At 48.5% G+C, this 24,845-nt stretch overlaps 1 protein-coding gene across 4 annotated transcripts in view; it reads left to right on the top strand.

Moving 5' to 3' along the window:
- Positions 1 to 24,845, top strand: part of CALN1 (calneuron 1) — a 472,970-nt gene that overhangs the window by 23,525 nt on the left and 424,600 nt on the right. Inside the window, exon 2 of one of the 4 annotated variants that reach the window (XM_021086351.1) lies at positions 19,970 to 20,245. The exons of the other annotated variants lie outside the window; for them this stretch is intronic. The gene's annotated coding sequence lies outside the window, so the exon portion shown is untranslated. The remainder of the gene's footprint in view (positions 1 to 19,969; positions 20,246 to 24,845) is intronic. 4 annotated transcript variants of the gene reach the window in all.

Below are 24,845 nucleotides of genomic sequence, written 5' to 3'. Positions count from 1 at the left end.
CTCTGACTCAATCTTAATCAGAATTGAGATGATCTGTGATAAGCTGCCTTCCCTTCAAGCCTTTCTCCCTGATAATTTCAAGGTGTGGCATCAGAGGCTCCTGCAGTGTTTAGGGTGTGTGTGGGTGTTGGGAGAACGGCGAAAGATGAAAGGATGCTGAGGGTTTATCTACCCTAAACCCTCAGTTTTGTCATTTTTTTAAATATTGGGGTTCCTCATAACATTTACTTGAAGAAAGAGGTCCCTCACTGGTAACAACAGCTTGAAAATCATGGTCTAGGAAAATCGCTCAAATTAATTCAGTGAGCCTTATTCTCCCAACGGCATGAGCACTGGGCAGTGAATTTCGAGGTAATTCTCCTTGACAAATAGTTGGAGGGCAGCTGCCCTGGGCTGCTGGTTGGGTATAATCCCATATGCTTTAACAGTTGGTGGAGCTGGAGGTGGCACTGAAATCCTCTTAGGAGGTGACCAGGACACCTTCCTGAACAGAACGTTGCTCAGGATGCCTGTAAGGCCAGCCCGGCCCTTTAGAACTGATCTCTCTTCTGATTGGTTGACGCTAATCAGCGTCCATTTTGATTGGTCAGTGCCGGTGCCCCACGGGTGGTACCCGTTTTGAACATCGCCCTGCCTACAGCGGGGGCTGAGAAACTCAAGGAGAATTCAGATCCCATGGAGAGTCCAGATCAAGGGTTTAACAACGCCCCCAACTCTGACTATGACCAAAAAAAAAAAAACAAAAAAAAACAAACAAACAAAAAAAAAAACACCCCTTTTAATCCAGAAAAAAATGTAAACATCTGCCTCAGTGATTAACCTCCCCATAAAAAAACCATTATATTTAACTCGAGACATCGTCATTTCCTCTGAAATAAACTGGCCACAAATTAAACATGTAGGTCCTGGAATGAGCTAATTTTATATCCATACTTTTGACTCAAGGCAGTTAAATGATGAAGAATGTTTTCTGAAAAATGATGACATTGGGTTTCAGAGTGGCTGATCTACATGCTTGCTTTCTGGCAGTAATTAGAGATCAAAGCCACTTGTCTATAACAGCCACTACTAATTCACGACCATAAAACCATGCCCTCTGTTCAAAAGAGAATAATGACCATTCTGTTCTCTGTCGTGTTCAGTTCATCTAAGAGGGGCCTCAAGTTATAAAGACATAAAATAAGGAGGAAGAAATACCATCCAGCTTTTCACGTTCATAATGTAGGGTGCTTTCTATGTGCCGTTTGCTGTTCTGGGTGCTCGGTTAGAGCAAGAAACAGACCAATAAGGCCCCTGCACTTACAGAGCTCACAGTCTAGTGGGAAAAGACAATAAAAATTGGGCAAAGATGTTCTTTTCTGTCTTTGAGCTCATTCTAATAACTGAATCAACTTGAACTTGGTGACCTTCAGTGGTCTTTTCTAATGAGCGTGGGTCACCTTTGCCTGTTTGTACATGGAGTAATTTTGAATTGAATTCTGGACTTTGTGAACGACATGCGACAGAGGCCCTGGGTACTGTCACATGTGTCCGAAGAGCATCGGCTTGTGGTTTGTTTGTTTTGTCAGGAAGTTAACTTGGCTGCACAGCAGCTGAAAGATCTATTCAGTTCTCTGAGGCTTAGCCAGGCTGCCTGAGTCTGCCCTGGGTGTGTGGTTCTGGGGTCGACCAGAAGTTTGGCAGAGTTACTTAGGATATTTGGGTCTCCTGACTTTGACTCTCTTCTTTCTGGTACATCTCTCATATTTTCTCGATGCTGCTGATTCCCTGAACTCTGTTTTCTGATTCCTCAGCAGTAAGACTTCAGTGTCCAGCCTCACAAGGCACGGATGTGGGGTGGGGTGGGGCTGCCTACAGGTGAAAACTGTAAAGATGGGAACTCAGTTTCCCTCCTCCCACCATCCATTCTGCTCCAGCCTCTTCCTGGTTTGGACCACTCTCGGTGCCCTTTGAACGTTGTCTTTTAGATGGTCCCCAGAATTTATGATTGTTATTCATAGGAGAGTTAGTCTTATAGGAGCTGCTCTGCAATTATTACAAGTAGAACTCCCCAGTTTAGCAAGTAAATAGATAAGCTCATTTCAGATAGTGATAAAGGCAGTGATGGAAAGAAATGGGACAGAGCATGTCTGGAGTGTGTGTGTGGAAGGGACACTTCACCTGAGTGGCCGGGTGGTCTTAGGAGGTGACATTGAGCTAAGTCCTGAATGATAAGGAGAAGCCAGACGTTCACAGATTGGGGCATGAGCCCTCCACAGGGAGCGTGGGCTATATGACTACCCAGGCAAGAGTGAGAGGCAGGGATTAGGCAAAGGGAATGAGCGAGCAGGTGGTCAGAGGCTTGATCACATAGCACCTTGCAGCGCATGGCAAGGCGTTGCGTTGGCATTTTATTCTACCTATGATTGGAAGTCACAGAGGATTTTATTTTTTTATTATTTATTTATTTTTTGCCTTTTTTTTTTTTTTAAGGGCCCTACCCGCAGCATATGAAGGGTCCCAGGCTAGGGGTCTAATCGAGCTACAGCTGCCTACCTACACCACAGCCACAGCAATGCCAGATCCAAGCCATATCTGTGACCTACACCACAGCTCATGGCAACGCTGGATCCCTGACCCACTGAGTGAGGCCAGGGATAGAACCTGCATCCTCATGGACACTAGTCGGATTTGTTTCCACTTCGCCACAATGGGAATTCTGGAAATCATGGAGATTTTTAAATAAGACATGATGTGTTCTGTTTTATGTTTTCCCCAAAATCACTCTGACTCTTCGGAGGACAGGCAGGAGTGGAAGCAGTCTGCTGTGGTCCATGGGGAGGTGGGAAGCTTGGTCAAGAGTGGTGACCTATGCCAGGCCTCGCTCACTGTGGGTGATGGGCCCTTGGCAGTGGGGGGGTATGGATGAGCAGCAGACACCGGGGGTTCAGTGCCAACCAGAGCTGGTCGCATCCCCAGAACAAAGACCTAGGTGAGGTTGAGAGAAGCGATTCCTAGTGGGGAACAGCAGATCAGCCCTACCCATCTGTCTCTCTGGAAAGTTGGGGCTCACATTTTCTCAAGCAGAGAACTGGCGATTGTAAATGGACCAACAGCCTCATCGGACTGGGCTGGGCCAGGCCCGCACCTGCTTCTGCTCCCTCCACCCAGGAGGCTCTTCCATTCAGTCCAAGGGTAAGTGGGCTGAAGTCTGGACCTCATATCCCGCCACGTCATTTTCCATTTTTCGAAGGCAATGGCACAAAATCCTTCCTGGTTTCCCAGCCTCAGCAGGGCTGCTGACACGGCCCAACAGAGAAGCTGTTCACCTGCAGTCTGGGGCATTTTTTTCCCTCTCTGCTTGGCTCCTCCATGTCTTTGGCTCCCTCTAAGGGCACCCAGGAAGGAGGAAGACAACCAGTTTGTATGACTGGAACTTCTTTCCTAAACCCAACAGATAGCATCCTAGGCTGAGAGGGGCCGTGGCTTTGGACTCTGTGTGCAGACAGGCCTGGCGTCAAGTCTGAGCATCCCTCAGCAGCCACATTCTGGACCCTTCCTCATCCCCGTTTCTCATCCGTCCGTGGGAAGAGGAACACCTCCCGCTTCATGGGGTGGCTTCGAGGATCAGAGGAGATATTGAGTGACATGATGTCTGCCACGCGCCAGATGGGACATGGTGACGGGAAACGCTCAGCCCGCACCAGCGGCATTGAGAAGGGTGATGCATATTCGTTTTCATGATTCAGGATGGCCGATCCACTTGAGCTAGGATGTCTTCACACTTGAAAAACACAAAAGCCCTGCATGTTATTGCTGCCTTGCGGCCAGGCTTGTGTTTCAAGAACCCGCTGGAGATACTAGGCTGGCCTCCATCCACATGCACGCAGAGGAGAGGAAGCCTGGAGGTGCTGCCTAGTGGAAGTATTTTTTTTTTTCTTCTTTTTTTTGATGCCCCACGGCATATGGCGTTCCCAGGCCAGGGATCAGATCTGAGCCGCAATTTCAACTTAGGCCGAAGTTGCAGCAACCCTGGATCCTCAACCCACCCTGCTGGGGATCAACAGGGTGAATGCATAGCTATCGTGCCAAGTGTCAGGGACACCCTGAGAACGTGGGGACTGCCATCCTCCAGAGTGCCATGGTGGAGATGGGGCATGAGGAGAGTCCTACCAAAGATGGGGGTGTGAAGAGCAGACAGGGAAAGGGGGCTCCGGGAAGAACTTGGAGACCCGGTGATCACTGCGATGGAGCCTAAGGTCCCCGTGTCCCCGGGCAGCCAGGGTGACCCGAGACCCATTGACGAGGCTCCCACAGCCGTGACTAATGGACACGAAGCGCTAACGGGCTCCACTCCATTCTCAAAGCCTCTGGCAGCACCACCACCAAGAATAACAAGCATTTAGAAACTAATTATACATCTGGACAAATCTGTTTCAGTCTACTGGATTGAACATAATCATATTAAAATATAATGAATACATTCAAACACACAGTGGAACCAGCGCTGGCAGGGGAGGCTGGCGGCTCACAGAGGGGCTGGCGGAGCCCCCGCCACGGGCCTGTGACTTCTTTCCTTGTCACTTTTAGTTTAGGTCCCCATCTACTGCCTCTGCCCTGACACGGGCTCATCCATACACACTAGCGGTCGTTCTGGCCCTGACTTTCCTGTCTGCTGTTTAATCTTGGACTCCTTTGGGTTGGAGAGGCTGAGGCGGGTTGCAGGACGTTTTCGGTGTGCTGGTGACCGCAGCCCTCTGGCATCTGGAGTTCGCTGAGCTGGGGGCCTTGCTGATCCCAGGGCAGGGAGGCCTCGTCCGGGTCCTCCCTGGAAAGAGGGGCGGCGGGCACCAAACTGCACTGGTACTTCCCAGACACCAGCTGCCAGATCCCAGCCTGCACATCTGTGCCTGTCCTTAGGGAGCATGGCTCCTGGGTCTCCAGCTTGAGCTGCGGGCCTCCCCCAAGAGGCTGAGCCCCCTCCGGCAGCTAAGCCGGCACATGAAGCCTGGGTTGGCCACACACACCCTGGGCCAAGGCCCTGGCCTCGGCTCCCATGGCTTCTTACTACTGCCCTGCATGGCTCTGCCTCCTACTCCAGCCTCACCCCACCCAGCACGGGGCTGCGCTGGGTGTGATGGTCCGGGAGGGGAAGGTATCAAGGGTGGGGTGAAGGGGCCCGTGTAGGCATCCACGGTCAGTTTCTGGAAGAGCGAATTGAGTCTGTTTCTGAGCTGCTTCTAGATGGAGGGTCCCGGACCTTGGGGAGTGCCTCCGAGACAGGCGTCTGGGTGACCACGGCTGAAGGAAGCCACACGTGAGAGCTTGATCGCACCTCCCATCAGGTCCCCATGGTGAGACCCAAGCGGCCTGATCTGTGCCCCGCAGCCACACCTGCTCTGATAGGCCTCTTCCACTGCCTGGGGTCCCACCCTCCTAGTCACTGCTCTGGCTTCCAGAACCGTCCCAGGAGGTTCTCCTGAAATGAGACTCTGGGAGTTCCCACCATGGCGCAATGGGTTAAGAATACGACCCCAGTGGTTCAGGTCAAAGTGGAGGTGAGGACTGGATCCCCAGACCAGTCCAGTGGGTTAAGGATCTGTCATTGCTCGGATTCAGTGGCTCGGATTCAATCCCTGGCCCGGGAACTTCCGTATGCTGCAGGGCAGCCATAAAATAAAAAAAATATAAATAAAATAAAATGGACTGTGAACTGGTGGCTCCCGGGCCAGAGCCAGCCCCCAAAGACATTTGCCATTCTCGCAGTTTGGTTTTGTGTTGCTGTCGTGTGTTTTAATTTTGTTGTTTTCTCACAAAGCGTTTTGAAGGAATTGCCGGCACTTAAAAATCAGCTGATTTATTATTTTAACCGGCTGGGTTTCCAGCTTCTCTTTAAACATTCCAGCTGGCTATGCTGGGCCAGATTCCCTCACAGCAGCAGTCAGCTGGGGATGAGCTGGGGTTCCCCCTTTGGACAGGGTGAGCTATTCCCCATGGTCACCCCCTTGCTTGATGCTGGGCTGCTTTGTCTCTTTCCATTGCTGCCCAGTCACTGCAGGCATTGGAGTTGCCTTGTTTTATAAAAAGAAGGAAAGAATTCTAATGCATCAGCCGTGGATCACACTCTAGTGTGAATTAGACTAGTGCCCTAGCAGAGAGAAGGATGCTGACCTTGTATTAGTCAGCTTAAGCTGCATAACAAGGTACCATTGCCTGGGTGGGCGAAACGACGTTTATTTTCTCATAGTTGTAGAGGCTGAAAGTCTGAGATCAGGGTGTCAGCACAGTCAGGTTCTGGTGAGGGCTCTCTTCCTGGCTTGAAGATGACTAGCTGCTCACTGTGTCTTCACACAGCAGAAAGAGACAGAGAGAGAGAGACAGAGGGGAGAAAGAGGGAGAGAGGGATAGGGAGAGACAGGGAGAGAGAGATTACTTCCTGTCCCTTTTTTTTTTTTTTTTTTTTTTTTTTTTTGGTCTTTTTAGAGCCACACCTGCGGCATATGGAAGTTCCCAGGTTAGGGGTTGACTCGAGCTACAGCTGCCACAGCTACAGCAGCGCCAAATCCTTAACCCACTGAGCGAGGCCAGAGATCAAACCCGAATCCTCATGGATACTAGTGGGGTTCGTTACCACTGCACCACCACAAGGACTCCAATTTCCTATCCTTTTAAAGCCATGCTGCTTTCAGATTATGTCCTTACCCTTCCAACCTCATTTAACCTTGATTGCTTCTTCCTTCCTTCTTTTCTTTCTCTCTTTCCTTTTTAGGGCTGCATCTGCGGTATATGGAGGTTCCCAGGCTAACGGTTGAATCAGCCTACACCAGAGCCACAGCGATGTGGGATCCAAGCCATGTCTTCGACCTATGCCACAGCTCAACAGCCAACACTTAATCCTTAACCCACTGAGCGAGGCCAGGGATCGAACCCGTGTCCTCATGGATGCTAGTCGAGTTGGCTAACTGCTGAGCCACGTCAGGAACTCCTTGATTGCTTCTTTAAAAGCCCTGTGTATGGTCGGGGGCTAGAGGTGCAGTATATGAATTTGGGGGAAGACAGCTCAGTTTGTGGCACACATGGAATTCAGGATGTAAATTTGCAGGCAAGAGGACTGCCATAGGGAAAGGAAATTAAATGCCAACTGGGTTTCAGGCCTCCAGGCATGTCACAAAACTGGAAAGAGATGCTTGTGAAAGCTTTGGACTTGACACCCTAGAAGGCTGAGGGCACAGAGCACATGTCCTCTGGTCCATGCGTGGGCAGTTTACACTGGACATTTCTATCTTATCTCTGGAAAGTTCTGTGCTCCTATGCTGGGACAAGGGTGATAGCAGTAGGGTTTGGGTGTAGTGAGAGCCTCCTTCCACCACCCATCGTAAGAGCCCCAGGTCTTGCATCAGGATGGCCTCTGGCTGGAGAGAGAAGCTGTGTGACCTTTGGAAGTGGATTAACCTCCCTGAGTTTCAGCCTCCCCAGTTGTGAACTGGGGAATGGCTGGGTGGGTTTCTTTCCCTGGTTGCATCTTTGATTTTAGCACATAATTGTCAGCCCTGGTTAAGGATCCAGCCCTGAGTGGACATGCACACGAAATGAATGACCTGGCCCCAGTCCCACCACGGGCTGTCCAGGGCCTCCTGCTAAACTCCCTGATCTCAGATCCTCCCACAGTCTGACTCCAGCCCATGAATCAGCTCCCTACCCCATGGCTCCCCACCTGGTGAGGGCGATGAAAAGATACGGTATTAGCTGGTAATTAAGCTATTAGCTGCCAAAGCTTAATTGCTCTCTGGAGTATTCTAAATTTTAACAGGGGACTTTTAAAAACAGAAAGCCTGAGAGATGGCTGAGATGTCTTGGAAGCAGAAGGAAGGGGGAGTGTGTGTGTGTGTGTGTGTGTGTGTGTGTGTGTGTGTCTGAAGCTACCTTTTGTAACCTCTGCCAGGATGCCCAGCAGTGAAGAAGCAGATGCTAACTTCCGCCCATGAAAGGGACAGCCCCCAGGTCTGAAGGTGGAGCTGATCTGCTCTGGCTGGGGTCTGGGTGCCAGCCTGCGTACCTTGAGCGCGCATTCTTAAGAAGCTGGCAGAAGCAGGACCAGCTGTGGGCAGAAGGCGGAAGATGCTTATTGTCCTGCAGGGAAAGCCAGGCCTGGGCTGTGGCGCCGTGATTTGGGGGCTTCCTTTGGAGGTGGGGTGGGGAGGGGGATCCGCCAGGGAGGGCTGGGGGTACCGGAAATTCCTCTGTCCTGTTTTTGACTGGTTCTGGAAACTTCTCTTGGGGCTGGGGACAAGGGACTTTGACCAAGGCCCGGGGTTTGATTGGGAAGGTGGGGTATTTTTGATGTTCCAGTTTGTTTTTTCCAGAGCAGGTTCAGTGGGCAGGGTGGGGGACAGGGGCTGGGGGTCCACTCACTGAGTGGCTGGTCCTGGCGGAGGGGCCCAGAAACTAGAGGGCATGGCAGGCTCAGCTGTGCCACGGATGTCAGATGGCAGCCAGGGTGGGGTCCAGGAGGCAGGCAGCATTCTGCGTCTGTATCTGAGTACCTTTCGTTGTCCCCAGACGGTGAAGCTCCAGTGTGGCCCAACTCCAGCCGGGGTGGAGGAGGCAGGGGACCAGAACCCACTCCAGAGTTCATGGCAGAATGCTGAGCACCCGAAACCAAAGATAGCGCCCCTGGCCCCTCACGTCCCTGGCATGCTAGAGAGGCAGTGTGTGCTCTGTTTGCCAACCATGCCCAGGCCACAGCAAATGTGGGAACTGACAACATCTGTACAGACTCGGCTCACATCCCACGTGGCTGTGGCTGTGGCCAGCGGCTGCGGCTCCAATTCGACCCCTAGCCTGGGAACCTCCATATGCCTCAAGTGCGGGCTTAGAAAAAACAAAACAAAACAAAAAGATGCCTTTTATTTAATACAACTAAAATACTGTGGTCACTCCCAACAGAATTAAGAGTAATTCTTCAATGTCTTCTCCATGTCCTAATTTCCCTGTTACCTCAATTATGTGGTTTATTCAGATCAGGATCCAAATAAGGTTTACATATCGCAATTGGTTGAGAGTTCTTTTAAGTCCCCCCCCTTTTTTTTCCCCTTTCATCTTTTTGCCTTTTCTAGAGCCACTCCTGCGGTATATGGAGGTTCCCAGGCTAGGGATCTAATAGGAGCTATAGCCACCGGCCTATGCCAGAGCCACAGCAACACCAGATCCGAACCACATCTGCGACCTACACCACAGCTCACGGCAATGCTGGATCCTTAACCCACTGAGCAAGGCCAGGGATCGAACCCGCAACCTCATGGTTCCTAGTCGGATTCGTTAACCACTGAGCCACGACGGGAACTCCTTAAGTCCCTTTTAATCCATGAGACTGCCCTCCTTTTCTTTCCATGCCATTTGTTTGTTACCGAAATGGTGTCATTTTTCTGTAGACTTCTCACGGTCTGGTTTGGGCTTCCTCTCTTGCATTAAACGTTTTACATGTTTCTCGATGCTCTGGGGTCCTTACATGTATATCTGTGGGCTTGATTAGATTTGTATTCTAGTCTTCGTAGAAAGAACGCTTTTAGGTCATCTCACCTGCTTCCTGTTGCCTCAGAGCAGAAGGCATCTCATACCTGGTTGTCCCACTTCGTTGATGTTTGTTAATTAAGGTCGAGAGTTCAGTCTGATTCATCCATCAGCTGAATCTTACATCTAATGATCCGTCTTACCTATAAGGATTTTCGTACCCATCAATGATCACTACCTAGATCTATTATGTCACTAGAGGTGGTAACATGGTATGTTCTAATCCTATCGTTCCTTCTTAGTGTATTAGTTGTGATTCCTTACTAAGAACTCTGTCTCCTCAAATGTTTGGTTACCTTACAAGACAGTCTGTATAGAAAAGGCAGAGTAATTGCTTGTTGCGTTCCTTTAAGCAATAACTGATTGTTGCCTTAGCAATTTCATTCGTATCGATTTCCAGAAGAATAAATTGCCCCACATCTGAACTCTGGATATTTCTTCACATTTGTTCCTTTGTCACTTGACATTGCTGGGAGGGTACCTGCATTCGGGCCTGATGAGAAGTCCCAGGCTGACTTTGACACTTCCTTCCCTGGAGCTGATTCCTTACAGTTAGAAATGGTATTTAGAGACCACAGTTTGAATGCTTGTGGTGCTCATTACGACTAAGTTTGATTATATTGAAGCCTTTACAGAGGTAAAACTGGGACATGCATTGTCTTGAAAGAGGAAAGTAAATCCTGAACTCATAATAATATTCTTATTTAAGTTAGATATCAGGGATTTTGTTTCACTTTAAAATTTTGTATCTGTATTTCCTTTTTCTAACGCAGAAAATCTTGATTCCTTGTGACCTTCACTAGTGTTTTCTCTGGTTTTTTTGTTTGTTTGTTTTTGTCTTTAGGATCTGTCTCAGATGGAATTTAGAATGAAAATCTTGTGTTTTAATGTAAATTGAAAAAAATTCTCTCTGTAGTGAAGCCAAATCTGAAATACAGTTGTTTTAGTTTGCTTTTTCTTTTGAGAAATTGCTTTACTTTTCCTTTTGATATAATTTTAAAATATGTAAAAATTCTAATGTATTTAATTATTTTGTCATTATGAATAGGTTCTGCTCATATATTGTTTTTTTCTTCTATATGGGAAGTCTACTAAGTTCTGTATGTTAATTTTACATTCCACGAGTTTACTAAATTTTCTTATTGTTTGTGATAGGTTTTTCTTTTTCTTTAAATTTTTTTTCTTCCAGTTTTATCCAGGTATAGTTGATATACAGCACTGTGTAAGTATAGGCCATACAATTTAATGATTTTTACGTACATAGTGTCACTAAGTTTAGTAAACATCCATCGTCTCATACAGATACAAAATTAAAGAAATAGAAAACCATTTTTCCCTGTGATGAGAACTCTTAGGATTTACTCTCTTAATAACTTTCATATATAACATACAGCAGTGTCAATTATATTCTCATGTTGTACATTATAACCCTAGTACTTACTTATCTTGCAACTGGAAGTTTGTATCTTTTTGTTGTTGTTGTTGTTGTTTTCCTTTTAGGGCCACACCTACGGTATATGGAAGTTCCCAGGCTAGGGGTCAAATCAGAGCTATAGCTGCCGGCCTACACCACAGCCACAGCAACATGGGATTCTGGCCATGTCTGTGACCTACACCACAGCTCACAGCAGTGCTGGATCCTTAACCCACTGAGCGAGGCCAAGGATCAAACCCATATCCTCATGGATGCTAGTTGGGTTCATTCCCACTGAGTCACAACAGGAACAACAAATTTGTATCTTTTGACTGCTTTTGTCGAATTCTCACTCCCCCCTCCCCCAATCCCTGCCTCTGTAAAAAAAAATCTGATATCTTTTTCTATAAGGTTTTTTTTTCTGAAGTATAATTGATCTACAACAGTATATTAGTTCCTGTAAGCCAAAATAGTGCTTCGATGTTTCTGTAGATATTAAAATGATCACCATGATAACTCTAGATGCCATCTGTCACCACACAAAGATGGTATATAGTTACTGACTATATTCCCCACAATGTACATTTCATACCTGTAACTCATGTCTTTTGCAGCTGGAAGTGTATACCTCTTAACCTCCCTCACTTATTTCTTTCCTTCTCTTACCCCTCTCTTCTCTACCAGCCACCTGTTTGCTCTCTGTATCTGTAATTCTATTTCTATTTTGTTATATTTGTTCATTTGTTTTGTTTTTTAGAATCCACATATAAGTGAAATCATGCATATTTGTCTGACTTACTTCACTTAGCCTAATACCTTCTCGGTCCATCCATGTTATCATAAATGGCAAGATTTTGTTGTATTTTTTTAAGGGCTCAGTAACATTCCATTGTATATATATACTACATCTTCTTTATCCATTCATTTATGGATGGGCATTTAAGTTGCATCCATATCTTGGCTATTGTAAATAATGCTGCAGTGAACATAGAGGTGTGTGTATCTTTTCATTTTTGCATTTTTTTTTTGTACTTTTGTTTTCTTTGGATAAATACCTAGGAGTGGAATTGCTGGATCATGTGGCAATGCTCTTTTTTATTTTTTGAGGCATTCCCGTGCTGTTTTACATAGTGGCTACACCAATTCGCACTCCCACCAACAGTGCACATGCGTTCCCTTTTCTCCACATTTTTGCCAGCAATTGTTAATTTGTTGCCTTTTTATAATAACCATTCTGACAAGTGTGAGATGATATCCCGTTGTGATTTTGTTTTGCCTCTCCCTGATGATTAGTGAGGTTGAGCATCTTTTCATGTGTCTGTTGGCTCTCAATATGTCTTCTTTGGAAAAACGTCATTCAGATCTTTTGCCCATTTTTAACTGCGTGGTTTGGGGTTTTTCGATATTGAACTGTGTGGGTTCTTTCTATATTTTTTATATCAATTCCTTATCAGATGCATCGTTTGCAAATATCTTCTCTTATTCAGTAGGTGGCATTTTTGGTTTGTTGATGGTTTCCTTCACTGTGCAAAACCTTTTAATTTGATGTAGTCTCATTTGTTTACTTTTGCTTTTGATTAGCTTGCCTGAAGAGACGTGTCCAAAAAAAATTTACCGAGATCAATGTCAAAGGGCTTACTAAGTTTTCTTCTAGAAGTTTTATGGTTTCTGGCCTTACGTTTAAGTCTTTAATCCATTTTGAATTTATTTTTGTTCATAATGTGAATAAGTAGTCCAGTATGATTTTTTGGCATGTAGCTATTCAGTTTTCCTAATGCCACTTTTTTTTCTTTTTTTTGGGGGGGGGTCTCTTTTGCCTTTTCTAGGGCCACTTCCTGCGGCATATGGAGGTTCCCAGGCTAGGGGTCGAATCGGAGCTGTAGCCGCTGGCCTACACCACAGCCACAGCCACGCGGGATCCGAGCTGCGTCTGCAAGCTACACCACAGCCCACGGCAATGCCGGATCCTTAACCCACTGAGCAAGGCCAGGGATCGAACCCACAACCTCATGGTTCCTAGTTGGATTCATTAACCACTGAGCCATGACAGGAACTCCTCCTAATGCCACTTATTGAAGAGGCTCTCTTTTCCCCACTGTATATTCTTGCCTCTTTTTTTGTAGATTAATTCGCCCTTATAAATGTGGGTTCATTTCAGGGCTGTCTATTCTGTTCCATTGATCTATGTGTCTATTTTGGTGCCAGTAATTTATTTGTAATAGGTTTTCTCATGAATTCTTTGGGGGTTTTCCAGATACATAATCACGTCATCTTCAAGGAGAGATTAGTGTTATTTTGTTTCTTCCTCTCCAATCTTATGCCTCTAATTGCTTGTCTAATCATGTTGGTTAATGCCTGCAATACAGTGTTTAGAGTAGAGGAGACAGTGAGCATACAGTTGTGGTGACAATGGCTTTTTCCTGATTTTAGCAATTAAGTCTGTAGTGTTTCTTCAAAAGTCAGAGACTGGATGCTGGCTTTTGAATTGCTGGGGATGTGTATAGATTTATGTTAAGGAAATAGTCACTGTTTCCTATTGCGTTGTGGTTTCAGCTTTATTTTAGTTGCTCTGATCTCGTTCCAGTTCTTGGTTTCCACTTTGAGGAGCTACGGTTTAGGATGTTCGGCTTATGTGAATCTGAGCCAGCTCATGCAGGGACCTTGGGGCTCCTGTGACACAGCACTTGTGGGAGAATTGTGTCCCAGGTGCTTTTGAGGAACTGGTTCTAGTTTTCAGATGTAGGCTTAGGATCTTGGCTTCACCTGGGCATATATTTTATTTTCATGATTCCAGTTGGTTTGGGACAAAACAGGGAGAAAATGAACTTCTATTTTTATGTCATGTGGAGGGGAGCAGTTAGAGGTGCTTTTGCATTTATCAGGAATTCCGTGGACATTTCCTATGTGCTGGACCAGCGGGTTATTTTTTTTTATCTTTTATTTGTGCTTTTGAATAATCTTTAATGTTAAAATATTTAAGGGGATGGTGAACCATTACCTCCCAGGATGACAGCATCTGAGAGTCAGTGGATACCAGCCCAGTGGTCAGACTCCTTTGCTCATCAGTGCTTAAGCAGAGTGTGTACTTCCGTGACCACCTCACCTCTATAGAAGGAGCTCCAGAGCTCGTGCATTCCCGTGAAGGCAGGACGTAGCTCGGGGGCTGGTTGGATCTTACGCTATGCCTCTGACTTCTTGCTGCCAGCAAGCTGTTCCTCACTAAGCACCATGTGGCATGACTCGCCCCTCTGAACACTGTATCCAGAAGGTCCCTCCAAAAACAGAATTATATTAATGGAAACCCTTGTGCCCTGCTGGTGAGAGTGTAAATTGGTACAACCACTGTGGAAGAGTATGGAGGTTTCTCAAAAAATTAAAACAGGGAGTTCCCGTGGTGGCGCAGTGGTTAACGAATCCGACTAGGAACCATGAGGTTGCGGGTTCAATCCCTGGCCTTGCTCAGTGGGTTAAGGATCCGGTGTTGCTGTGAGCTGCGGTGTAGGTCGCAGATGCGGTTTAGATCCTGAGTTGCTGTGGCTGTGGCATAGGCCAGCAGCTACAGCTCCGATTAGACCTCTAGCCTGGGAACCTCCATATACTGCAGGAGCGGCCCTAGAAAAGGCAAAAAGACGAAATAAATAAGTAAATAAAAAGTGATGAGCAGAAACAGCAAAAAAACCCCTCAGGATCATATTCAGTTGGAGCAAAAATAAATTTTACTTGTCAATCAAATCTGATGACGTAAGCGTGGAGGGTTTTAAGAGAGAAGGCCATGTGCAAAACCCTTGCCAGGCATGAACAGAGGATGCAGTTGTAACTATAACGTGGCCATCAATAACTGTTGGATGCAGCAGGGGACACAAGGCATGAAAGGTTCTCATCTGATACCCAGTGCGATCAGAACGGAGGGGGCATTTCTTGCTGAACGTTTGAGCTGGATCATAGAGTATCAGGTCTAGGAAGCACTGTTTTCTTGGGTTTTCTAGAAACTACACAGAACTGTATACCCCATATTTATGAATTATTCATGCCAATAAACAATGCAGGCTCACGCGCTCTGTTCATAACCATTAGGTTTTCATCCTCCCCCCCCCCCCCCCGCTCCCATGGGGATTGTAATTTTAGATACTCCAAAAGGGACCAAAATCTGTGAAGAACTGAGTTTGCCCGTGACCTGTGCACTCAAGTGGATGCTCAGAGCCTCAGATGCTGGAATGATGAGGTTGACCAGTTCCCCCAGATTGTATGCGTATGTCCCCCTTCCTCAGGGGCAGGCGCCAGATCCATTTAAGAATATAACTTGGGGAGTTCCCGTCGTGGCGCAGTGGTTAACGAATCCGACTAGGAACCATGAGGTTGCGGGTTCGGTCCCTGCCCTTGCTCAGTGGGTTGACGATCCGGCGTTGCCGTGAGCTGTGGTGTGGGTTGCAGATGTGGCTCGGATCCCGTGTTGCTGTGGCTCTGGCGTAGGCAGACGACTACAGCTCCGATTAGACCCCCTAGCCTGGGAAACTCCATATGCCGTGGGAGCGGCCCAAAGAAATAGCAAAAAAAAAAAGAATATAACTTGGTGGCACCAAGGAGGGGAATCAAAGCCTCCCCTCCCAGATACCCTCAGGGATAAACTGACTCTTAAAACTGAAAGAGCAGGAGCGGCCTCTTTCTCTGGTCCGTGTGTTTCGTCTGTGTCCTCAGCTTGATTCTGAGCTTCGTGGGTCTGTATCTATGATGGATTCACTTCTGCCCCTCCCCGCATTTCACCCTGGGGTCAGCCCAGCATCGTCTGAGCAGAGTGGGTGCTCAGCCACTTCCTGTTGGGGGCCAAAGGAAGGAAAGAAGAAGGGTAGCTAGTGCATGTGGGACTTCCTCTGCGCCATACACTTCACACATATCCTACAGAGTAGGTGATATTATTATCGGGCCCATTTTGCAGGTGAAGGAACTGAAGCACAGAGAGATTAAGTAACTTGGCTAAAATCACAGAGCCCGGAAGGGGCAGAATCAGGATTTGAACTGCACTGTCTGACTCACCTAGCCATGATCTTAACTACATGACATGTCCCCCCCCCAACGCATCTCAGCATATTATGGGTTGGTAAAAGTGATGGGGTCAGGGGAGTACCTTTTGAGGACAGACCCACGGTGGCATCACATTTTGGGTCACCCAGAGTACCTCACATGGGGAGATCCGTGCTCAGGGAACACTTTCATGCTGATGGAAGTGGATGGGTCGTTTGCTGACATTAAAAGCTGAAGAGGACACTTGTTTTTTTAGTTCGTTTTGTTTTGTTTTTTATTTTTCTACTGTACAGCAAAGGGACTCAGTCACACATGCATATATACATTCTTTTTCTCACATTATCTGAAGAGGACACTTGTATGGGTCCAGGAACTAGCCCAAAACTCTAACTTCAAGACTTGGAGTTCCATGGTGGCCTAGTGGTTCTGAATCTGGTGTTGTCACTGCTGTGATGCAGCTTTGATCCCTGGCCCACAGCAAAAAAAAAAAGACTTGGGCTCAAAAACCAGCTCCTGGCTTTCTTTCAGATGATGACGATAACAGCTGGCAAATGGACTCAGAGCAGAAATTCTGCAAATTAATTGTCCTTAGGAAACTCATCTGGAAGTGAGGCAACCAGTTAATTTGGAGACAAAGAGTAATCTCTGTAGGTATTTGCTGTGGGTTCCAAGGCGTGTAAGGCCACGGGCGACTTGGGAGTTGCATGTATGCTGGCTCCGTCCTTGAGAAGCTCCTAGTGAAACGGGGAGATGCAGGTCCATCTTCTATCCAGATGCCAACTTAGGGTGGCTCATTCATTGGCTATGGGGCGGGGGGAGGGGGGTGGTAGCCAGTCCCGGCTTGTAGAAGGCAGCTTGGCTTCCCTTGTGGGGTGTCAGACCAGCCACAGCTGGAAGGGAAGCATCCCGGTGAGATGCCTTCTGGCTGGAGGAGCCAACTCCCTTTCTGGCTGAGGGCCCAGCCCCTGGCCTTGTGTTTCCATGGCACACCTCGAAGGGCACCAGAGGCCAGCTGAGCGGCAGGAGCAGTTGTTCCTGATGGGAACTGCCCCGGAAGCGCCATGCTCCCCTGGAGCTACCAGCTGGTTCCCAGGAATTGTGTGCATTGGGTTCTGAAGCCACTGTGACCATCAGCTTGGCCCCCCTGGCTCCTGGCAGGTGCCATCACCTGCCATCTTGGCATCCAGACTGGCTTTGGGGGCTGCCCCTGCCCTGGCATCCACTCTGCCTGGAGGGAAGTGATGAGGGCGGGCACTCAACGTACTTGAAGTTCTTGTGTATGATAAGTCCCTTTGGAAACCTGCCTTTGCCGCCAATCACAGCTTCCGTGGTGCTGGGACTGTCATGGCAACTAAAAGCCCATCTGAAAAGAAAATGTCACTTCTCTTTTGCATTCTGGGTGGAATGGCACGGGAAACTTGTTTCTCCTTTTTAACTTAACCCGATAACTAGAGACTAAAAGAGTGTAGGTGAGTGTGCGGCATGTGTGGGTCAGCGGGCGCTGTAGTGTGTGTGAACAGGTGAGTTTGTGTGTGTGCGCGCGAGAGGGTGTGTATGGGTGCTTGTGTGGTCGGGGAAGACGTGTACAGCTGTGTGGTTGTGGGGTGAGTCCTCCCTGTGTATATGTCCAAGGTCAAGGGCTGACTTCGGGGTTGAGATCACAAGGCAGGCTGTGAGTGTTTGAAGACTGGTCTGTGAGCATGGGTGTGACAGCGCTGGTGTGTGTGTGTGTGTGTGTGTGTGAAGACAAGTAGTGTGGGGGGAGGTGAGTCTGCAGGCAAGTTCTGCAGCATGCGTTATACACTGCATGGATGTGTTACACTCTTATTTGGTGAGACGAGGCTTCTGGCTTCGGGAAGCTTTCTCTCCATAGGGTAACCATGTGGTCCCAGTCTTTGGGAGGTTCCAGCCCAGTTCAGGAGATGGAGCCCCCATGGTGTGGCAGGGCCCAACTCCATCCCCAAACTCAGAGAGCCAGAGAGTCTGTAGATCCGACACCATTTGGCCCAGCCCTGACCTTGACTGTGGGGACTTCTGCTCCAGGTGCAAGTCACAAAGCACACAGACAGTCTGAGTGCCCCTCAGTCATTCATTCTAGTAACTTTCGTGTACAGATTTACAACAATCACCTGCGCGCACACCTCTCTATGACTTCCTGTCTCCTCAGACCCTTTAGGGAGCCTCATCTCCGACGGGCTGGCTTCTCTAGGAAGATACTTTCCGGCCACGGTCAGAATCAGGAGGCTGGACAAAGCATAGGGAGACTTCCCAGGATACGATATGCAGGGGCCAAGCTGGAAGCAATGGAGACGCCTGCCTGCTGCTTGGAGAGTCCGCTGACCACTGCTGTGTGTGGACACTCCCAGGGGCCAGCTTTCCCAGGCAAGGGCTCCATCCAGGGGACCAGGGCTTGGTCATTCTGTCACTGAGATTCTTCCGTTTGGCCGCTCTGTACTTCGCCTCTCTGGCGACTCTCTGTGTTATTCTTTTTTTTTTTTTTTGTCTTTTTGCTATTTCTTTGGGCCGCTCCCACGGTATATGGAGGTACCCAGGCTAGGGGTCGCATTGGAGCTGTAGCCACTGGCCTATGCCAGAGCCACAGCAACGCGGGATCCGAGCCGTGTCTGCAACCTACACCACAGCTCACGGCAACGCCGGATCCTCAACCCACTGAGCAAGGGCAGGGACCGAACCCGCAACCTCCTGGTTCCTAGTCGGATTCGTTAACCACTGCGCCACGACGGGAACTCCTCTCTGTGTTATACTTAATTCTTTAAACTTCAACATGGAACCAAAGAGAACCAATATTGATTATAGGTTGATTAAATAAGTGTTTTCTCCTTTCTTTTTTGCTTTTTAGGACTGTACCTGCAGCACATGGAAGTTCCTAAGCAAGGGGTTGAATCAGAGCTGCAGCTGCCAGCCTACACCACAGCCACTGCAATGCTCTATCCGAGCTACGTCTGTGACCTACATCACAGCTCACGGCAAGGCCGGATCCTTAACCCACTGAGCGAGGCCAGAGATTGAACCCGCATCCTCGTGGATATGATTTGGGTTCATTTCTGCTGCACCACAGTGGGAACTCCCAGTAAGTGTGTTCTTGATCACCAGTAATTTTCAGGTTGTCCCTGCCTGGGCCCGGGTGACACAACCTGCATCTGAATTCTTCCCCAGCTGGAGCTTTTCTCAATGCAGTGTTGGTGGGGAATGGGGGTGGGGGACGGAGGCCGCGGATGACAGTGGATGCAGGCACGTATGAGGGGGGCCCCAATCCAGCCAGATCCCTTAAGCTGAGCCGACTCATAAAGGACAGGGAGGGGTTAACCAGATGTTGGGGGTGTGGGGGTGTGGGGGTGTGGGGAGCACAAGTCACTGCTTGGTGACATCAAGCCAACCAAGAGGCTCCCCATGCGTGGGAAGCGAGTCTAGACCAGAGGTGGTCAAGGGACACTTCACCTGGGATGCCCTGGGAATTAGGATGAGGTTTCCCTGGGATGCCGAGCAGCATCACAAGCTTAAGAGCTTTGGCAAGAGTCCCCTCCATTAGACTGTTTAACTCTGCCTCGCCCCCCGCACTTTGTTCCTCTGGCTCTGTTGATGTCAATGACAAGGAAACAAATTATGCTGGCAAGGTGCTGGGCTTTCTTGCAAGTGGCAGTTGCGTTGGCTCTTGTCGCTCCCTCCAACACAGCTAACGCCACAGCAAAGCCCCCGGGAGCGCGAGTGGAAAAGTACCTGTAAATATGAAGGTCGCTTAAAGGCACATGATTGGTTTGTTGTGTAATACCCCGTGGTGACATTGAGGCCTTATTAATAACTAAACATCTGTCACAACTGTAATTATATTTCTTGTGCCAGGATTGTGTTTCTACCATTGTCCTGCTTAACCACGGAAGGGAGGGTGTGAATTATTTAGGCGACTGACTGTGAGTAAATAATCCACCAGCCCTGTGCAGGCAGTAAGTTTCTGTCAACTCCTTGCAGAGTCTCAGTGTCTCCGCTGACGTTCCCTTGATGGGCTCACAAATCTTTCTGAGAACATCGCCCTGGACCCCCCGATGCGGCTGCCCGAGCAACCCGGAGCAGGGAAGCCTGAGAATGAGGAAAAGGGGGGCAGAGGAGCCCCTGGAGGGGGAGAGGAGCCGCCGAGGAGCCGGGCCCCCGACTTCCCCACTTGGCAAGTCTTCTCCCCCAAACCCCTCCCGGAGAAACAAGCTTTCTCGAATGTTTACTCGGGACTTGATTGTTTTCAGCCCGCAGGTAGGGGGTGGTGTGGGGGCCGGGAGCCTTTGTGCCAAATGTCTGGGCGGTGGGGGGAGGGAGAGGAGACCCCCTGGACCAGACGACCGGGGAGGGGTCCCCCGGGGATGCACATCCCACTGGGACAGAGATTTGGTGATTTGTCTTGAGCTTTGAGTCTTAGCAGGTTTCCATGGATCCTATACCTGAGATGTGAGGGCAGGTGAGGGGAGGGGTTTGAAAGCTGGCTCTGTCAGGGTCTGACTAGGTGGGAAGGCGTGCTCGGTAGGAAAAAAGCAACAGATACCATGTAGAGACTCGGTACTACGTGGCAGCCTGGAAGCAGGGGCTTTGCATAGAGAGTTGCAATTAATCTTCCCTATAACCCCGTACAGGTGTTATTAACCCCATTTTCATAGGAGAAACGGAAGACAACCAATAAGCAACATCTCATAAGCCAGATCACGCAGGCACAGGTAAAGCCAGGACTCCTACCCGGGTGACTGAATCCCAAACGTGTTCCCCACCAGGAGATTACCCAGCCTCTCCCCAGGGATAGGCGAGGAGGTCGGTTCAGAGCGAAGGGTTTTATGGGTTCCAAGCCGCAGGCTCCCCGACGTTGATCCCACTTTCTTTCCCCTGGAGACACTCATGGCTGTAAAAACTCAAGGGGAATTTCAACTCTGGGTGGTTTTGTAGAGAAGGAAATTTTGCTCTCTGTGATGCTGGCATCGAGGAGTGGGTCTGTGGTGAGTCCTTTAAACGGGTGCGTTCTGCGGTGGTCTCCCCAAGGCTGTTTGCAGTGGGCTCTCCAGCCCTCTCTGTCACCAGCTCCTCATGGGGCCGTGAGTATTTAAGGTCGGGGCCCGTGAGTTTAGAGTTAGGCTTATGCGAGAATCAAGGAAGTGGCCTGATGACTCGAGTTCCTGATTTTCGGCAATTTCTCTCGGGAGCTGGTGGGCTGGACTGCAGGGACCAGTGCAGGATGCTATGAGACTCTCCAGAACTGTCTTCAACACACCTCATTGTTTGGGAGATCCAAGGTGGGAGCTGATGGGCTCCCTGGCCAAGGGCGTGCTGACCCGGAGGAGTGAACTCTCACTAGTGGGACAAAAGCAGTGGGGTAGATGAAGCTGGCCGGGGGCTTTACCCACTGGAGCAGAGTATGGAGAGAGACGACATGCAGAGGCAGGGACGGAAGGGGTAGGACCCACTGCGCCTCCTCCCAGCCTGTCCTCCTGCTTGTCAGGGTTGCAGAGTTCCCCAGACTGTCTATTCCTGTCTTTGCCAAGGTGTGGCCAGGTTTTCTCTCGATGGATCTGGAGGAGATGACCTATGGCTGGGGACCTTCCTTCTATTCAGTTCCCTCAAGGGTCTCACAAGGGCCCACAGCAATGGATCTCTGCTTGTCTGGAGCCCATCAAGATGCTGCCTCCTCGGGCTCGAAGCCTGAAGGGATGCTCTTCCCCTTTTGTCCATGCTCTGAGATCTGGAGCTCTTTGGGCCAGGTCTGGAGCTGACTCACGAGTGGTCAAGAGACCCAGGAGACCAGGCATCAGAGAGGCACTCAGGTAGCTTCAACAAACCAGGGCTAAGTAAACAACCCATCACCATTGTGCTTGCTGCTCCAACCCAATCCAAAGGAAGCTTTTCTAATATGGGGAGAAATGGATGTGCACTATTGATATAGGAACTAAAAATAGCCCATGTTCCAAACAAAGTGTTTTTTAGTATTTTGAAATGAAAACGTGTAGACAAAGCAAGGATTTAGAATGCATGACTCATTAAATTGCTGACTCTGAAAGCAATGGAAATTCAAAGGGAAATTTTCTCTCCCCATTTTTTTCCTCCCACCCCTGTTCTGAATAGCTTATTAAAAGAGGCTCTTCATAAACAGGACCCATAAACTCCTCCATGATTTAAGGTCCTGCACAGTGAGAGGCAGAAGGAACTCAAGTTTTATTGCCTGGTTACTAAGCTGGCTTCCCTTGTTAGACTGGAATCATCAACCAGAGCTCCCCTGGCCCGCCCATCCACATATCTCCTCCTTATCTTCCTAGCAGGTGTTCAGGTAGTTCTGTGTCCTCACCATGGTCACTGCTCCTCCCTCCCCAATGCCCCCCTCTGGTGGACCCCCGCAGCACTCCCCTCAACATCCCTAATGAGGATGTTTTGTCAACAAGCATTAGGTCTGGGGGCTACACTAGGGGAGTGTGCACACTGTATGGTTCTGTAGAAGGATGCAGCAGTGGGCACCTCCATCAATTCCCCGGGAGTCTCAGGCTCATTCTTGGGTTGAATGGAAGGGCTTGGTCTCATCCGTGGTGTTCTGGTTTTTTTTTTTGGTCACAAAAACCTTTCTAAAATAAATCTTCTGGGGAATCCCGGTACATAAAACAAACAAGAAAAGACCCATTCTGTTTGGAGCAAGGTTTGTGCGTGCTTGGAAAGGTGGGGACACCCTTTAGGACCCCTGAGTTGAACATTGAGATGGTTCACTTGGAGGGACAACTGGTCGACCTACATAGCCCAGTTCCTTGAAAGCTATGTAAAAACCTCAACACCGACCTGTCCTCATTGTTATCACCTACATTTTTTTCCAATCACCCCCATGCTCCTTGAATATCTTAGTGCTTGTTCCGTCTTAACATCTGCTCAGAGTCCTGATGTCATAAGAGGAAGCCAAAACCATGTGAATCCGTGTGGATGATGAGGCAACATTTCCGCTTCCTGTTGCTTTCACTTCATTTGCACAGAGCTCACACTGGAATAGCCCCCTCTTTGACAGCCCCCGTGGTCGTGTTTACCACTGCTATTCACATTTTAGGATGTGGACCACACAGAGGGAACATCTTACATGGAAACGGGACATGGCTCGGTGACCCTACATACTCATAGCCTTCAATTCCCATGGGTCCCCAGTGGGACTCAGGTTCTTCTAGGGGACAGGCGTCCTCCCCCTTCTCCGCCATGACTGTTTCAGCCCCTACCCACTCATGTAGGAATGATGCCACGTCCTCATTCCCACAAAACAAAAGCCCCAGGAAGAAATTTTCCTAACTTCCTGAGCCCCTCTCTGTCATCTTTTCTGCATTCCAGTTGATCTTCCCTCCTCCCTGCCCATCATAGTCGGGGAGGAAGCCTTTCACCAGTTCAAGGGCCACCCGCCTCCACGTGCTTAGACATCTGTTTCCTGCCATTGTCTCTTCAGGGACCTTATTCCGTCAACTCTACCTCCTCAGTTATTCTTCAACCTCTTTCTTCTTCCCCTAAGCATAAACATTTGTTCTGATGTCATGTACCTTTTTTTAAAAAGAAGCTGATAGTGAAATTTTTTTTTTTAAGGGCCACATGCATCCGCAACATATGGAAGTTCCCAGGCTAGGGGTCTCATCAGAGCTGCAGCTGCCAGCCTACACCACAGCTATAGCCACGCCAGATCTGAGCCCCATCTGCCACCTACACCACAGCTCCTGGCAACGCCAGATCCTTCACCCACTGAGCGAGGCCAGGGATCAAACCCACATCCTCATGGATGCTTGTCGGCTTCAGTAACCACGGAGCCACCACAGGAACTCCCCAGCTATCCAATTTGAGTGTCAGATAATCTTAGCTGAGAAACTTTTAATCATTCTTTCACTCTCCTGGAGATTGTCGGACCCCCATCTCTTGGAAATCTTCCTTTCACGCAGGGCCTATTTACTGCCTTCGTGATTCTTCTAACAGAACCTATTCCAAAATGATGACAGAACATCAATGTTAATAAATAAGCAGTCCTCCAAAAGTGCTTCCTGATCGGTAAAAATCAGATGATTCTCCGTACTCTCTCTGCCTCTTAGAGAATGTCAATGCATATGAAAATTTTAGCAATGCCCTACAGCAAAGAAAATGGTTTATCTTTGCATAACTCAGCTTTTTCAAGCATAATGTGAGCCTGGAATCCTGGGGGTGAGTAAATATACGTGTGTGTGTGTGTGTGTGTGTGTGTGTGTGTGTGTCAAAGCCAAGAAATCATCTACTAAGTGTTGATTTCCTCTTCCTAGAACACGCCTAGTTTTATGCAAATGATATGTAACTGGCATACCCTGCGCGTGGGGAATGTTCCATCCATATGCATGGAAACATTGCTAATCCGTGCGCCCAGCTTTGTGCTGGGTGTTGGGAATGGAGATGAATAATCTCTTTTATTTTACAGTTTTTAGGCTCATGGAAAAGCTGGGTTAACAGCCACCACAGTGTTGATGTGTTAGGATAAATTCACACAAAGAGCATGCCTAGGAGCATATCAAGGAACACACACACACCCTGGAGTTCCCATCGTGGCTCGGAGGAAAACAAATCTGACTAGCAGCCATGAGGACGCAGGTTCGATCCCTGGCCTTGCTTAGTGGGTTAAGGATCCAGCATTGGCATGAGCTGTGGTGTAGATCGCAGATGTGGCTCAGATCTGGCATTGCTGTGGCTGTGGTGTAGGCTAGCAGCTATAGCTTCGATTGGATCCCTAGCCTGGGAATCTCCGTATGCCGTGGGTGTAGCCCTAAAAAAGACAAAAAAAAAAAAAGGAACACACACACACACACAGAGGCAGTTGTATAGTTCCTGAGTACACCATTCACTTATA

The sequence above is a fragment of the Sus scrofa genome, chromosome 3 (assembly GCF_000003025.6).
Source record: "Sus scrofa isolate TJ Tabasco breed Duroc chromosome 3, Sscrofa11.1, whole genome shotgun sequence".
In the NCBI taxonomy this organism is placed as follows: domain Eukaryota; kingdom Metazoa; phylum Chordata; class Mammalia; order Artiodactyla; family Suidae; genus Sus; species Sus scrofa.
The sequence above is the reverse complement of the archived record's forward strand: the minus strand, read 5'-3'. Positions and strand labels throughout refer to the sequence as shown.